Source organism: Gobio gobio, assembly GCF_949357685.1.
Source record: "Gobio gobio genome assembly, chromosome: 12".
NCBI lineage: Eukaryota > Metazoa > Chordata > Actinopteri > Cypriniformes > Gobionidae > Gobio > Gobio gobio.
Genome location: NC_137105.1, coordinates 50,919,842 through 50,936,579, shown reverse-complemented (window position 1 = coordinate 50,936,579; position 16,738 = coordinate 50,919,842). Strand labels below are relative to the sequence as shown.

The 16,738-nt window shown below is 36.5% G+C and overlaps 1 protein-coding gene across 6 annotated transcripts in view; it reads left to right on the top strand.

The window, feature by feature from the left end:
* Window positions 1–586: 586 nt before the first annotated feature.
* Window positions 587–16,738, top strand: part of myo6a (myosin VIa) — a 99,577-nt gene continuing 83,425 nt past the window's right edge. For all 6 annotated transcript variants that reach the window (XM_079831809.1, XM_079831811.1, XM_079831807.1 and 3 more), the window contains exon 1: window positions 587–865. The gene's annotated coding sequence lies outside the window, so the exon portion shown is untranslated. The remainder of the gene's footprint in view (window positions 866–16,738) is intronic.

Below are 16,738 nucleotides of genomic sequence, written 5' to 3'. Positions count from 1 at the left end.
CACGAAGACCAGCAGAGGGTTAAACTAAAAATGTATTTTTTTTGTGAAGATTAAAGGTGCAGTGTGTAAATTTTCATCTAGTGGCGAGGTTGTGAATTGCAACCGCTCACCCCTCCCTTTCAAAGCACACAGAGAAGCTACGGTGGCCCACACAGGACAAAGATGTCGTCGTCTGAGACAGCAGAGAGTGACTAGCGCTCCGTAGAGATTAAGTTTGTCCATTTAGAGCTACCATAGAAACATGGCGGCACAAAATGGCGGCTTCACTGTAAGAGACCTGCGGTGTGTGTAGATAGAAACGGCTCATTCTAAGGTAATAAAAACATAGCGGTTCATTATGTAAGGTCTATACACACCACTGAAAACATAGCTATGTGTATTATATTGCATTTCAGTCCATATATCCTCCTAAATATTACACACTGCACCTTTAAGTAACCAGTATTTTTGCACATGAGCTTAAATCACACTATATTCGGACTTTCTGTTAATAACTAGTCAGTATTTTACATGTATCTAGATGTATTTTCAACTGGAAAACACTAGAGTGCGCTGTTGTTCATTCCTCAAACAAGCAAAGATCAACAGTCCTGCCATATTCAGCATCTAATCAGAGACTTCGGTGTTGCTTCATAAAGCAATAGCATTTGATCATGTGGGTGAATTCATAAGCGCGCCTCACACACACACACACACACACACACCGCGGAGGCAGTCCGCGCTTCCATGGACGCGCTTGACGTCACAATGGAGCGTGGACTTCATCCCGGGAGTGGAGGCTGATCAACATCCGGGACACCGGGTCTGAGTTCATGTGAATGCCTACACACTTTACCGACTGACTGCACGGGCAGGAGCAACGGAGGTGAGTTTCATCTCTATGTGATGTTCGCTTGGGCTTTCGGGTGGAATGCGAGTGTGTGTGCTTCACCCGAACACAGCGGACTGGGATAAGGGTTAGTTTTAGCAAATCCGGAGGGAAAAACATGAGCATAAGTGTATTCTTGTTGTGTGCATGCGCGTGCTTTTATGATTCTGTGGCTGATGCGTTGGGTGTCACACCTCTGAGATGATCAGCTGATGGTCCTTTATATCAATGCATCTTATACTGTGTGTGTATGATCATCATCCATAAGGCCTTTACTTGAGAAATACCCGTTTCCTCCTCACTCAAACCTCATTTACCTTGCAAATGTTGCTGTGCAAGGAATTCAAATGTTTAACCCATGGCAAACTGTCACTTCCAGACTATTGTGTTGTTTTTTTATTCACCTGAGTGATTATAGAAGCTCCATGGATGTTGTTTAGTGGGTGATTTGCTTCTGCTGTGTCACAAGAAGTTGTAAATGCCCTTTGCTCCTTGGGAACCTTCACATGACACCTGTCCAGTCACACACACACACCTACACACACACCTGTCCTTGTCTGAGGAATAGATGATTTGGGAACGGTTGAGAGATGTTGTTCTGTTCTGTCTGTCCATTATAATGGAAGAAATATGAGAGGGACACACAAACTGTGTGTGTGTGTGTGTGTGTGTGTGTGTGTGTGTGTGGAACAGCATGACCACAGCAACACACCTACAGGTGCGGTCATGACTCACTTCACTTTCATTCTGAACACATTTCTGTCATTCGTACCATAAATGAGTCTACTTACCGTGGAAAGTTTCACAGATGTAGATTCTACATATTTAAATATTTAGACGTGTATGAACAGGACTGTCGGACTGATCAGAAGATAGTCATTGGATGTAAAGGTGCAGTATGTAAGATTTAAAATTTCCCAAAAAACACTATAACAATATTTTTTTGACTCGTGTGCATTATCCCAAATGTTTCCGAGAATGTTTAAATCCAGAGAAATCAGTGATTTTAACCAGAACACGGACCATGTGTCGCCTATCAATGACATCATACCCGCGTTTTGTAGAAACCATGGAAACACCAAAGCCGCTTTAATATCTGATGTGTTTTATTAGACACTGTTTGGATCATTGATGGACAGAAACTGATCATTGTTCTCCAGCTCAACACTAGGGCTGCACGATTAATTGAAATTGAACCGTTATCTTGGCTTATGTGCGATTTATAAAAGCGCAAAGGCTGCGATTTTAATGAAATAAATAAATGCCCGTCGTGTGTTAGTGAAGAGCGGCTCTGAGATCTGAAAGCACTGCGAGTTTGAGTCGCTTATAATGTGCATTTGAAAAATGCGTCAAACATCTTCACAAACTAGTAATGTGAGGCGTTCATGAACCTGTGGTCCAACCAAATACAACGTTTAATAACACGTTTTAACTCATCGTCAGTCGAGTGTTTGTGAGCTGGTGTGCAGTGTTAATTTCGTTGACGAATAATTTTCGTCATAATTTTTGTCAACAACCTTTTTTTCAATGACGAAAACGAGACGATAACTAAATAAAAACTAGTGTTGGATGACAAAAACTATGTGGAAAATCAACTGTCATTTTCATCAACATATAAAAACGAGAGGAAAATGTTAGTGAGGGTGGATTAGTGAAGAGATCCAGTCAGAACTGATGTCCTGTGTCACAGATGAGCACATTTGATCTGAACTGATCTAACGGCTGGAAAACACGGCTCATCCCCAATCCAGCTCCAGAGCGGCTCAATCAATCAATAACACACATTTATGCCAGGGAATCGTTTATGAACTAATGCTGATGAATAATGACAATGTTTACTTTACAATGTTTATATAGTAATATGTGTTAGACGGTTGTAACAATGCATATTTTATCTCCTGAACTTAAATGAGCTCCTGCAACTGCAACAGGGGAGCAGACATTTCAAAATAAGAGTCCCGGTGTATTTCGAGCTTGTTTATAATTAAAAGTCACGCATTATATATTCGTTTTTGGTTACACAATAAACTGTATTTAATTCCCTAATTTCATTCCCATTTAATTCATAGTCAGGAGGAAAGACCAGTATTTGACACATATTCAATAAAGTATCAGGGTTATAATAGTTCACTAAAACCATTAAAAAAATCTTCATTACTTGAAATTAAATAAATGTTAACTGAAATTTAAAAAATAAATAAACAAACTAATTTGAAGCTTTAGCTTAACCTGATATGGCCTACTAACTAAAACAGAAATACAGAGTTACAAAAACTATATAGATGTTTTTAAAAAGCAAACTAAAAAGTGAATTGAGCTCTTTCGTGTATTTTTAATGTCAAAAACAAAATGTCAGTTCAAGTGACAGTCGGTTATGTAATGCTTAAATCGTTAATGTGTTACAATTTAGCTAAACTCATAAAATTTTAGTCGACTAAATCTACTGTAGATTTAGTCGACTAAAACTAAAAACAATTCATGTGACTAAAACTAAATGGCATTTTAGTCAAAAGACTATGACTAAAACGAAACAAAAATTTGCTGTCAAAATGAGCACTGCTGGTGTGGCTTCTTATCACAGAATCAGGCACACAGTATCTATACAGTGATGAAGTCTATCAGCACTGAATACTTTATTACTATGAAAATACCCGAGAAGGCTTGAAGAACTCAAATACACCACATATATTGTCGCAGTCTTGTGTTTATTGTCTTCATGTTTAATCCGTCAAAGCGTTTCTATCGTCTTTTTATTCAGCCTATAGCGCTAGCTTCACATTGGCCCTGTCCCAAATGGCACACTTCATGTGGACTTACAATGGTGAGTTCCCTGACCCAACATCTTGATGTTGCTCTGGCTTGTCAGGCTAAAGAAAAGTAATACTTCTCTCTAAATAAATTCCATACAATGACAATCCATATGTTTTTCTTGTTTTCATGAGTTTTTTTTTCCCCCATAAGAGGCTCATATTTCATATTAAAGACATAGACTTTAAGAAATTGATATCACAGATAAAAAGCACAGATTTTTAAAAATAATTATCTTACAATAAATCCTTAGACCTTTCTATTGATTTTTAGTCATAGGCTGTCTGCATATTAACAGGTAACCCAGCAGTTTTTTGTAAAATAAGTTTTCTGTAAAATATTTATTCTTAAATACTCTATTTTTAATTTTTAATAATGACAATGTAATTGTAATAGTAATATATTTCTCATTTTGTTAAATATTTTTATTTAGCAATAATAATAATTATTATTAGTCATATTAATATATAAGCACAAAATGGTATATACACACACTTTTCATTGGTAAAAAAGAAATCGCGTTTTAAATCGCAAATGGCAATTTTAAAGCAGCACTAGGTAACTTTTCAACCTTTATAATATATTTTCAAGACTCTTGTGATGATACATCGACTTACAATAGGTTGAATGACACGTCTGCCATAGCCTGACGGGGTCTGTATCGTTTTTAATCGTACTTTTAAACTTCGGGTTTCGGGTAGTAACCTGAGAAAAAAAAGAACTACAAAATTCGACTGCTTTACGGCATATACGTCACTTCCACCACCACTTCCTTAAATTCGGACGTGCGAGCCAAACTATCATTTGTTTGCCGGATGTTATAGTCATGGCCGAAGCAGCACAGAAAAATAAGAAAGCAAAGGTTTTGTCGGAGGAAAGCAAAAAGAGGAAATGAGAAAGTGATGGGATTAAAGGCAGGAGGATCAACATTGGCCAGCGTTTGCTCGTTGGCGTGAGCTGAAGGAGGAGGGGCTACATTCTTGCAAGTAAATACATAAGACGTACAAAATCATATTTTAGGATACCTAACATGTCTGTGATATTGGTTTATTTGTCTTGCATCAAGCTATAATGCAAATCGATTTTTCAAATTTGCAGATTCATCTAGGGTAGCTTGATATTATAATATTGACGATATATGGTCATTACCTACCACTCAAACATTAAATTGAAGTATCATATAGATTAGGGCTGCTCGATTATGGAAAAAATCATAATCACGATTATTTTGGTCAATATTGAAATCACGATTATGTAACACGATTATTTCACATGACTTTGGGAATGTGTTGTATTTATTAAAAATACACCTTTCAACAATTCAATTGAAATTGTAACATTTGTTGTACTTTTTGAACTATTAAAATAAATAATATAACATATATTCAAATCAAAGTATAAAAGTATTCACGTAAAAATGATAACCGCAAATAAATAAGATCAACAATATGGTTCGGCTAGATATGCTTTTCAGGTACGTCTAACATTAGTTTTCAGGTACAGAAATGTATCAAATGTACAATAACATTGCATATTTAAGTGCATAAATTAAAGATTAATCCTATTAAACTTACAAAAGCTATTCAATCAAGAGCGGTGAGTGATGTCCTTGTCTTTTGTTGTTTGACATTAAACAGACAGACAGCAGTAAAGGCTACTGCCTCTTTAAGACCTAATGATCAGATATGCGTCGTCTTTATCGACTGTATAAAGTTCACTTAAGGCATATACAGACTATATCTGCTAGGATACTCATCAGGATGGACATGTTGACATACGTTTTGTGTGAGTTTGTCCGTTCAAGAGCAAGACTTGAAAGAGAACTCAATATTTGCGCGCTGAGAGACGTGTGCGCGCTCTCGGATGAGCGCACAGAGACACATTTTCTCACAGCGCGCGCGGCTTCTCATTCGCGTCTTCTGGCACTAAACCCGGGTGATGACGGTGAAAACGACTGGTCATATTCTAACATACGGCAGCACTCGCATGCATTGAACAAAGTTTACAAAGAGAGAATTATTTGAAAAATATGAGGGGAAAAAAGGACGTTTACACGGCACCCCTGCTCTCGTCAGTTTCTTTATTAGATTGTCATAGGCAACTCTGTTTAATTTTTAAGTGGTTAAACAAATTCGTGGTGTTCTCTTGTGTTGCAGCCACTACTTGTAGCAAATCTTGCACTTAGCATGTTTCTGCTCGTCGTCTGATTCCTCGAAGCCAAACTGTTCCCAGACAACGGAGTTGGTTTTGCCTTTTTTGCTCACCAAACGCTGCTGTAACTGCCCTCCTTCTGCCATCTTTACTCGCGCCGAGTTTTTAAATTCCAGCGGATGAAACGCACACGAGTCACGAGACTCGCAACCTGAGAGAGTTTGTGGCTTCAGGAGGGGCGGATGTGCGCGTGCGCGTTTCATTCAGAACGCAAGACAAAATAAGAGTGTTCTTGCAAAACTGAACATAGCGAAATAATCGTTTTTTCTCGATTGTACTATTTTGGTGATCGTTGGGAGGCAAAATCGAAATTCGATTAATTGTACAGCCCTAATATAGATTCTGTAAAACGGGAACCAATAGACTAGGCTACTATAATGACGCTGGCTTGTAAACGTGAGCATCGCGATCATTTGGCGTTTGAAAAAATAAAACCCATGAAATGATATTCATATGACATGCTGAAACATATGCCACTGTACCTGTGATGAAGACATTTCACACGCGACGCAAGCAGAACACCTGCAGTGTTCAGGGCTATCATAGCTGTCATGTCAACAAATGCACGTGCGATGCATCCACTGATGTAGAATGACAGAGTTTACGACAGTAGTGGAGGACAATACTGTTTCCCAACTGTAGGGGGAGCCGAGAGCAAAACCTACCTAGTGCTGCTTTAACTAGAATAATCGCATTTAGATATTTTCCTCAAATCGTGCAGCCCTACTCAACTCAGTTATTCTTATTGTTTAAATCTGGTGTTCTTGATTTAACGCGAGTAGGGATGGGTGAAAAAACATAATTGATTTCTCGATTTTTAAACCATATCAGTGTCCATAAACTCATTAGTCAGCTAGAAACATAAACTCTAGAGAGGACCATTTTGATACATATATGCACCATATTACATAATTCATTATAATTTTTAATGTTCTTCAATATTTAATGCATGTTTGAATAAACCTGTCAAGTTTTTATGACTGCCACCATTAAAATGTTTATATTTCAAGAAACTAATTGGAGTATAAATATGATTATGTACACTTTTTAACCGTCAATGTTATAGTAATGTTGTACCTACTGACTCCCCTGTGTAGTTTACAGCATTAGTTCAGAGATGATTGTGAAGCGTGACATTTGTCTCCATGCCCAGCCCTAGCATTGACCCGCTTGACCAGGGATGATGGGCTATTGACATCCATTATTCATCTTTGACAGCATTCAAATATATCCACCCTAGACCGAGGATAACCATAGCAACCCAGGCTTTATTCTGCTACTGTAGAGTGGTGTCATATTTCCTGACGGGCTTTTGTTGATCTCTCCATCACTGTACACACCTTCAGCGCCGCCTCAGGGCTCAGTGCAAACCCAGGTATGTGCAGTATGTGTCTTATAATCATCAGGACTCTACACACACACAACACACACAAGACTTCTGTGTCTTGCTGAGCACTGGGTCCGTTCCCATCCTTGTTGGCAGTCTGAGTAGGCAGCATTTTAAGGCCTCATGGAAATGCATAATTTCATAATTGCCTTGTTTTGGCTGAATTTTAAAGGTTGCATTGCACATATCCTTTGTGGAGAAGACAATCCCAGAATGCATTATCACAAGATCTGTGTGTTAAAAAAAGAATACATATAAATGAGTCTCAATGTAAATAGTTTCTAAATTTAAAAAAAGCTGGGTGCTTTGCATTTTTTAGCTTTGAGTATTTTGCCTAGTAATGTGCTAATATCTCTATTATTGAAATCATCACTATATATATTATGATAATCAAGCACTATTTAAAGGAACACGCCACTATTTTTGGCTCATTTTCGGTCTCCCCTAGAGTTAAACTGTTGAGTTTGACTGGATGCACCGAAATGAAAATTCTTGGCCGAAGCTGAATACCGAACATGTTTTTTCTATTTATTTAATTTTTTCCTTTTTTTCACCATTGCATAAATTAGCTTTTATACTATTTTGTCTTGCTTTTAAAATAAATTACACATTTTTTTTTTTACAAAACTACAATTTAAAAATATTAATTTAACACTGAATATTCCATCAGACATTATACAAACAAAGCACAATATAACTTAAAAAAAAAAAGTAAAATAAAAATATTTTTATTTGGCCATCTTATCTTTGGCCTATTATGCCTACAGGTATCATAATAAAATCATAATACAATATTTTTTTTAATTTCAGGTTTTGCAAGCCTGTATAACTCTTTGCGGTTTGAGCAGTGACTGGAGTCTGACTGACTAACTTAAAACATATTGGCCATTGCGTACAAGAGATCAACAACTGTCACGTTGTAAATGGACACATTTGACGTTCTACAGACACAAATATACACTGGAGCATTTGCCAATATATTACAGTATCAGCTGAGGGTGCTCTTGCTTGCATTTGAGGGTGCTTATGCTGCGTTTACACCAAACGCGAATAGAGCGTCAGGAGCGAGTGATTTCAATGTTAAAGGCCCGGGTATACTTTGGCCATCAATGGCAAGGCGCGTTGACGTGCGTCTGGAGGTCCTGCGGCGCGATAGACGCGTTTCGCCTCATTCGCTTGTCCAGTTCGCGTGAATGACGCAAATTGAGCGTCTTGCGCGAGTGGTGCTTTTTGTGCATTTACGCGTTTGAAGCGAATTCGCGTCTGACGCCCGAGTTGAACAATTTGAGCTTTGGCGTCAATTCGCGCCGCGTTATCCAATCAGGAGCCTGCTCGCTGTTGTCATGTGGTGAAGTGACGCGATGAGAATCCCTGCATCATTTAAAAATACTACTATTGTGTCACAAAATGTAGTTTTAAGGCTTTTTCAGGCAAGAATGTAGTTGTTTAAAGCTCAAATCTGTGGTTTATTTCTAAAGAGAGCACCTATTTTTGTTTTAAATGTTCTTGTGTGTGTGGAGTTGTGAGCTCCAGTGGATCAGCGGGCGCTCAGCGGTCATTAACCCCAGCGAGAGCAGCCTTTCCTCGGCTAGTCCTTCTGCCGTCTGCCGCTGGCTCTGATGGCCTGTAGTGGTGTTTTATGACATATTTTTCCTGGAGCGCCTTGAACGCGCATCTATTTCGCTTCAAACGCTCAATTTATACGCGCGTCCAATTCACTGTGACAAAACAATGGCACTGACATATTTAAGATTAGGGTTGGGTACCGAAATCCGGTTCCAATATGGCACCGGTACTTATATAACCGGTATGTACCGGACCGAATCAGAACGCAGATTTCGGTTCCTCATTTCGGTGCCAAAATTCAAACGTGCTTTCGCGCTTTGGCTGAGCCAGAGACAGACGCTCAGCTCTGGTCACATCACAACTCATGACAACTATTCAGTGTTTTCAACCACATCATGTTTATTTCAGGTTTCAGACATTTAAATGTTCATAAGTAGGCTACTAGCAAAAAACACACACTGATGTCTATGGAAGCGGCTATGACAATCCTTTCAGACGGTTATAATTTGACTAACGTTACGTGTTTTATTCACATCAGATACATGCACATTATACAGTAACTATATAGTTTACTCTATTCTTCTTCCAGTTCACTGGTCACTTACTTTCATGTATTTTGTAAGACGAGAATGATCTCAAGTGTTGTAAATCCGACAGATCCGATTCTGAGGCGCAAACTAACATGGCGCCGCCCATTGCGCTTTATAGATCAACTAACACACATTCACTCACACATTTGAACATCAGATAGTTTGTGACACAGTTAAGAAGTTTGTGAATATTTTGAATAAAAAGAAAAAACGAAATAAACCCGATACAGCTGAGCTGTCAGCGCTATTGCGGCTGCTGTGTGTCATGTGAGAAACATGACGCGTCGCCATGGAAACATTAAGGCCATGCGTTCAAAAATATTTAGCCAGAGAATATGATCATATTTCAAAATAAAGCTGAAGCTCGAAGCTGGTTTGTAGCAGAGCAAGAATACAGACGACTGCTGTTATTACTGTAACTGTTTAGAGTTATATTAGGCTTGTTGTAGTTGGGTGGCTTAGGTTTTACTGTGAATTTGTAAATATGTCAATTATAATTTGTAAATAAGTAAATTGTGTTTTGTATTTATTTATATTCATACATTTAAGTATACATTAAACTTTTAATAAATGGTTCAATTTAAATAATAAATAAATAAATAAAAAGCCATTTAATGTCATCCACCTCGTTTGGTGGCCTTTAAAAAAAAAAAAAGTATCGGTTCAGGCACCGTTTAGGCACCGGAACCGTTTTAAAAGTATCGGTTTGGCACCGGAATCGAAAAAAACCTAAACGATACCCAACCCTATTTAAGATATGCTTTAACAGCTCAAACATGCATTTAATCTCAAAATGTTCAAGCGTCCAACTAGACGCGGTAGACGCGATTTTGACGCACTGTTCGCGTTTGGTGTGAACGCAGCATTAGACAATTCAGCAGAACAGTGTGTGCAAACGGCCATTTCTGCGCCTTTCTCGGACACTTTAAAGCTTGTTTATACTCGACGCGTCCACATGAGCGCGAGGGTGCGCGCAGCAAAAATGACGTCATTGCGGAGGGCTAAGCCTCTCTCTCACACGCGCTGGTTGCTATATTTGATCTCGTCATCAAAAACCTCATTGTTCGGTAAAATTCGGTCCTTTCCGACTATTTCCGGCTGAATCATTTCGGTTGCCGATTATTCGGTGCACCCCTAAGTTTGTAGGGCCCTATAAAATCTGTTTTATTTTTTCCCAAATTCATTTTTTTCCGTTTGCATTTTTGCTAATTCCTTTTTTTCCGTTTACATTTTTGGGAATTTATTTTTTTACCCTTAACTGTTATTTTAGTCGTAAAAAGAGTGTGCTTTTAATGTTAATATAATAGAACATAAAATAGGAATGACCTTAAATTTATTGAGGTAACACATCACATTTACTCAGTACTTTTCAGGACAAATACGGCACTCTAAATAATAATATTAGTGCTGTGAATTGATTAAAAAAAAACTTAACTAATCACATTTTTTCTGTAATTAATCATGATTTATTGCAATTAAAAAACATTGGAGTTTTTAATATTTTGATATTGTAATAATTTCAGTTACTCTCCAAATTAATGTAGAAACAATTTAAAGACGGTATATTTTAAATATGTGTTGTATTGTCATGTTTTTATGAATGAAGGCCAGTATCACTAATGACTCTATGAAACATTAATGGCGTTACATTACAGTATAACTGAAAGCTACCAATTTCAACATTTATTAGGCTTTGAAAAACAACTTTTAATTTAACTTAAAACAATCATACATAAACCCATTATAATAAATGTTATATTTTCCCATGGCCTTTCCTGTCAGAAATTGAATAAAGTTATCAACACCTTTCTTAACTGCATAAATAATAAGTGAAATATGGATGAATCATCATTAAAGCTACAATTTTCTCTGTTCCCGTTGTTCTGTGATGAACAATAATGACAGGCCTCATCAGTGCTCCTGTCACTTTAAGAACAGCCGCTGACGAACATGAGGCGGATCTCACGCGCTGTCCCGCGCATCTCATTTCCTCTCAAGTTCATTTAAGACATTATTTTCCATACAGTGCATTAAAAACAAGGCAAAATACAGCAAGCACAACTGCTCTGCTTGGTACTGAGGGCTTAACGTTGAGTTTCTTAACGTTTCCGCCAACGAAAGCAGAGCCGCTTCGCCATACTTTCATTGTTTTGAAGCGGAAGCTGAAATGACGCGAGGGGTTATGTCGCCCAGATTTGCTTCCCCTGGTCTGCATTCGTTCTTCTCCCACACAAAACAGCATTTCATTCCAAATATGTAAAATTACGTGAAATTCCGCGTTAACATGCCAATTTCGCGATTCCGTCCACGATTCCGTGAACGCGAAAATTATAGGGCCCTAAGTTTGACCGTTTTCGAATCCATTCAGCCGATCTCTGGGTCTGGCGCTAGCACTTTTAGCATAGCTTAGCATAGATCATTGAATCTGATTAGACCGTTAGCATCTCGCTCAAAAATGACCAAAGAGTTGTGATATTTCTCCTATTTAAAACTTGACTCTTCTGTAGTTACATCGTGTGCTAAGACCGACGGAAAATGAAAAGTTGTGATTTTCTAGACTGATATGGCAGGAACTAAACTCTCAGCTCTAACAGTGGGTGAAGTGCACCGGATGACTTGTTCCTCCGAGGGTCTGGAGTGTGCATTTGATGTAGGGCTGAACGATTTTGGAAAAAAATCGAATTGCGAATTATTTTATTTTTTTTTTTTTATTTTTTTTTTTTACCAATATTGCGATTGCGATTTAATATGCGATTATTTTTTAAACTCTTTATCTTCTGTATTATTCAACAATACATCATTGTATAGTAATGGTGGAAATCTTTAATTGGTACGTCACGATCCGATTACGATTCTGGGAGTCATGATCCGATTCCAAAACAATTCTTGAACTTTTTCCTTATTAATTAATCTTATTAATTTATTAAAAACTTAAAATGTTTTTTATTATGATATATGTAATTATAAGCTTTTTAAAATAACCAGGACATTATAACATTTTAATTAAAACAATTGCATGTTAATAATTTTAAATATATAAACTAATATAGCTGCAAAACATAAGCTAGTAAATCATAAAGAGGAACAAAAAACATATTACAAGCAATGAACAAAGAGTGCTTTCAGTATTTAAGAGTGTCTGAACTGTGAGTGATTTTTCTCTTTCTCAGCTTTACTGTTGTTTGATTATTAATCATGACATCATCATAGACAGCGGGAGACCTGCATTTACACTAATGCACAGATCTCTTTTGAAATATAAGATGTTTTGCCCTGTCTGTTTAATTCATTAAGACATTACTGACGGTGTTTACATTAATTTTGCGTCATAAAAGCATTTTGAGACGCGCACAGACGCGTGCTCGCGAGCACTCTTCACAAAGCGCCGCGTGAGCATTTGAAATGGAAAGCCTTCAGTCAGTGAGTTACTTATTTTTTAATATACGCGCACACTGCATTCCTAACGACAGGAATGAAGCCTTCGTTGAGCGTTTGTAAGGAAAATACCGGCGGGCGAGAACACACACTGTAAGCGCGACATCAGTTTCTCACAGCGCTTATCCTGTGCAAAGAAGCCTGCGAATGTCATTGCGATTCGCGCCGTCAATCGTTCTGGACGTTATGAAATATTATTTTATGGTTCGTGTGTGATTGTGTGTGTGTGTGTATGTGTGAGAGAGAGAGAGAGAAAGAGAGAGATAATGGAAGCAATCAGAATACGGGTGTTTCTAAAACACACGCAGCGCCACCGCGCACCTGCAGTTAAAATCTAAGCTCAGAATCGATCCAGAATCATTGGAGAAGAATCTTTTCTCCCGCCTCTATTGTAGCCTATAGTATGAACAACACAATATTAGATAGATCAAACACAAACAGTTTTTCCCCCTTTTAGGCCAGGCATGTGTAATGTGCCAAGTTGCTTCTTCTGCAAACTTTACTCTCGCGTGTCACGTGACCAGACTGGAATCGCAGCCTTTGCGGTTAGGAAATCATGTTTTATCATATCGCGATATTATCGCAAATGCAATTAATCGTTCAGCCCTAATTTGATGGATGCTTTACTAGTTGAAGCTCACATGATGGTCACTTATGAGGTTCCAGTTCAGTTTCTGTTCTCTAAAACACAGCATTATTAGGTTTTGGAACAGATTCACTGTGTGTGAAAAGCTTTGTGTTGTGTTGAGTCGCCCAACTCACTGTTCAACTACACAGTGAGCCCAAATCAGTTGGCAAGTTAAGAAATGCAAAGGTTAAGTCAGCAGGACTTGCAGATTTTAATTTTTAATTACTTGAAAACTCTTGAGTTAAATTAAAGGCACAATATGTAATATTTTTTAGATTAAAATATCCAAAAACCACTAGATCAATGTTATATATTTTGTTGACTTGTGTACATTATCCCATATGTTTCCAAGAATGTTTAAATCCAGAGAAATAAGTGATATTTCACTAATAAAACTTGAATACATTCACTCATTCACTGTAAACCCGAATAAGTTCCCAGAACTCAAAAAAATTGAGGCAACCGATTGCCTCAAATTTTTTAAGTTGGATAACTTAAGTCACAATTTTCCAGAACTTAAAAGGTTGGATTACCTGCTACTTGTACCTTTTGATAACAGTTAAATTAAAGTGCTCATTTAGCTCAACTCAAATATTTGCAGTTAATATGACTTACAGCTTTCTGTTAAGGCAACTCAATTATTTTCAGTTATTATAACAAAGTTTTGAGTTTTCACAGAACTTTAAAAAATAAGTACACAACCACACCATTTTATGTTAACAAAACTCAATTTTTATTGCTTTGTGTTGTCATTGCTTTAAGTACACATTAGTCAAATATTTTGTGTTTGTTTACTTAAAAACATGCGACTCAAACTTAAAATTTTGAGGCAATTGATATCCAGCACGGTTTTAATCAGAAAAGCTGAATAAGTTATAAAATAGATTGTATGTTAAGTACTTTGACCTCCTGTGAGATTTACTCACACACATACATCAAGAATCAGCCTATGAATCTCAACCATGGTGACACACTTCATGCTGCAATGCATTATGGGAGCCATGGATGAGTTTCACATGATGCACCCAGAATGCATTGCGGCATGAATCATGTCACCATTGTTGAGATTCATAGGCTGATTCTTGATGTATGTGTGTGAGTAAGTCTCGCAGGAGTTAGAAGTGCTTATTGTGTGATGTGCTAAACCGGAGAAAAAAAACTTGCGTACACGTTTTAAAAATCGTTTACTTTATAGGCTACATTAAACTGATGACAATAAAAATACTATAAATAAATAAAATAAATACATTTTGTCTTCCACTAACGCATTTCAGTTTGCCCCAATTAAATTGTTTTAATAGGCTTTGGTTGTAATTTATTTGTTATGATGGATTTTACTTATTTGGTTAAGCACTTTGAGATTTTATTGTATTTTAGCATGTGCTATATAAATTAAGTTTTTTTTTAAATCATCTCTATTTGAAACAACAGAAATAACAGGACTTCATCATTCTTAGCATGTAATTACTTAATTCTATTAAGTTGTACTTAATTTATGTTTTTAAGTTATGTTTACTTATTCACAAAAAAGTTCCATTTAATCAAAAAATATTAGTTGAAATTACTCAAAAGGAAGACCATGTTACACCAACTTGAAATTAAGTTAGTAGAACTTTTTCTAAAACTTTGAGTATACACTACTTAATCTATTTAATTAACATGAACATTCGGGTTTGCAGTGTTCATGAACATGATTTCTGCCTGAGTCCTTCGAAGAGTCAAGACTACAATTCCCATGATTCCACGCTCATTCAGTGTCATCAAGCTATGCCTTTGTGTTGAATAAGTGGCGAAACTTACATACTGTGCCTTTAAATCAAACAAATTTACTCCAAGTCAAAATTCAGATGACTTAATATGTGTCAGTTTTGTGAACTCAAACGAAAAATAAAGTTCTAAATACTCATAAAAGTTAATTTGATTGAACTTATTGGTTTAATTTAAGTTTACCCTACTCAAACCAGTTAATTTGACAGTGTAATTTGTGTAAGTGTTGATGAAATGTTGAATATGTTCTGACAGGAGCATGTGATCAGATGATTGGTGTTCAGTGAAGTCGTGTGATTGGCTGGAACAGGTCCACATTAATGACAGCAGTGTTTGTGTAGGTCCATTCAGGCTTTTGTGTGACCTTTCTATTGGCAAACAGGTTGTGTCACTTCACACCGCAGAGGATTAGAAGAGCGTCAGATGTTGTCTATATGAGAGCTAAAATCATTAACCGTTCTTTGTCAGAAAAGTATTTTGAGAATGCTTGACATGTCATGTGATGTAGAAACGTCTGCCACTGATTAACTTTAAGCACAGCTGTCACACCAGGGTCAGGTCTGTGACTCTAGCTGGAGATTTTGACCTGTGATCGCAGGAAATAGTCAATCTTTAAGCCGGCGTTAAGATCACCAAATGCTTCAGCTCAGATTGAGCTAATGTGGACGATAGGATTTGAATTATGGGATCATATTAGGATAGGATTTGAATAATGTTGTGCATTTGTGTTGAGTGTGTCATAATGAGCTGCACCTGCACCAGCCTTCATACACACAACTCACACCCTACCATCCCATCATTGATATGTGCTTCAAGCTTAGGTGACAATACAATACTATATAATATATGATATGATATGATATAATACAGTACAATATATGATATGATACAATACAATACTATATAATATGATATGATATAAATATAATACAATATGATATATGATACAATACAATATATGATATGATATATGATATAATACAGTACAGTATGATATGATATGATATGATATGATACAATACAATATATGATATGATATGATATATGATATAATACAGTACAGTATGATATATGATATGATATGATATGATATGATATGATATGATATGATATGATACAATACAATATATGATATGATATATGATATAATACAGTACAGTATGATATGATATGATATGATACAATACAATATATGATATGATATATGATATAATACAGTACAGTATGATATGATATGATATGATATGATACAATACAATATATGATATGATATGATATATGATATAATACAGTACAGTATGATATATGATATGATATGATATGATATGATATGATATGATATGATATGATACAATACAATATATGATATGATATGATATATGATATAATACAGTACAGTATGATATATGATATGATATGATATGATACAATACAATATATGATATGATATGATATGATATAATACAGTACAATAAAAT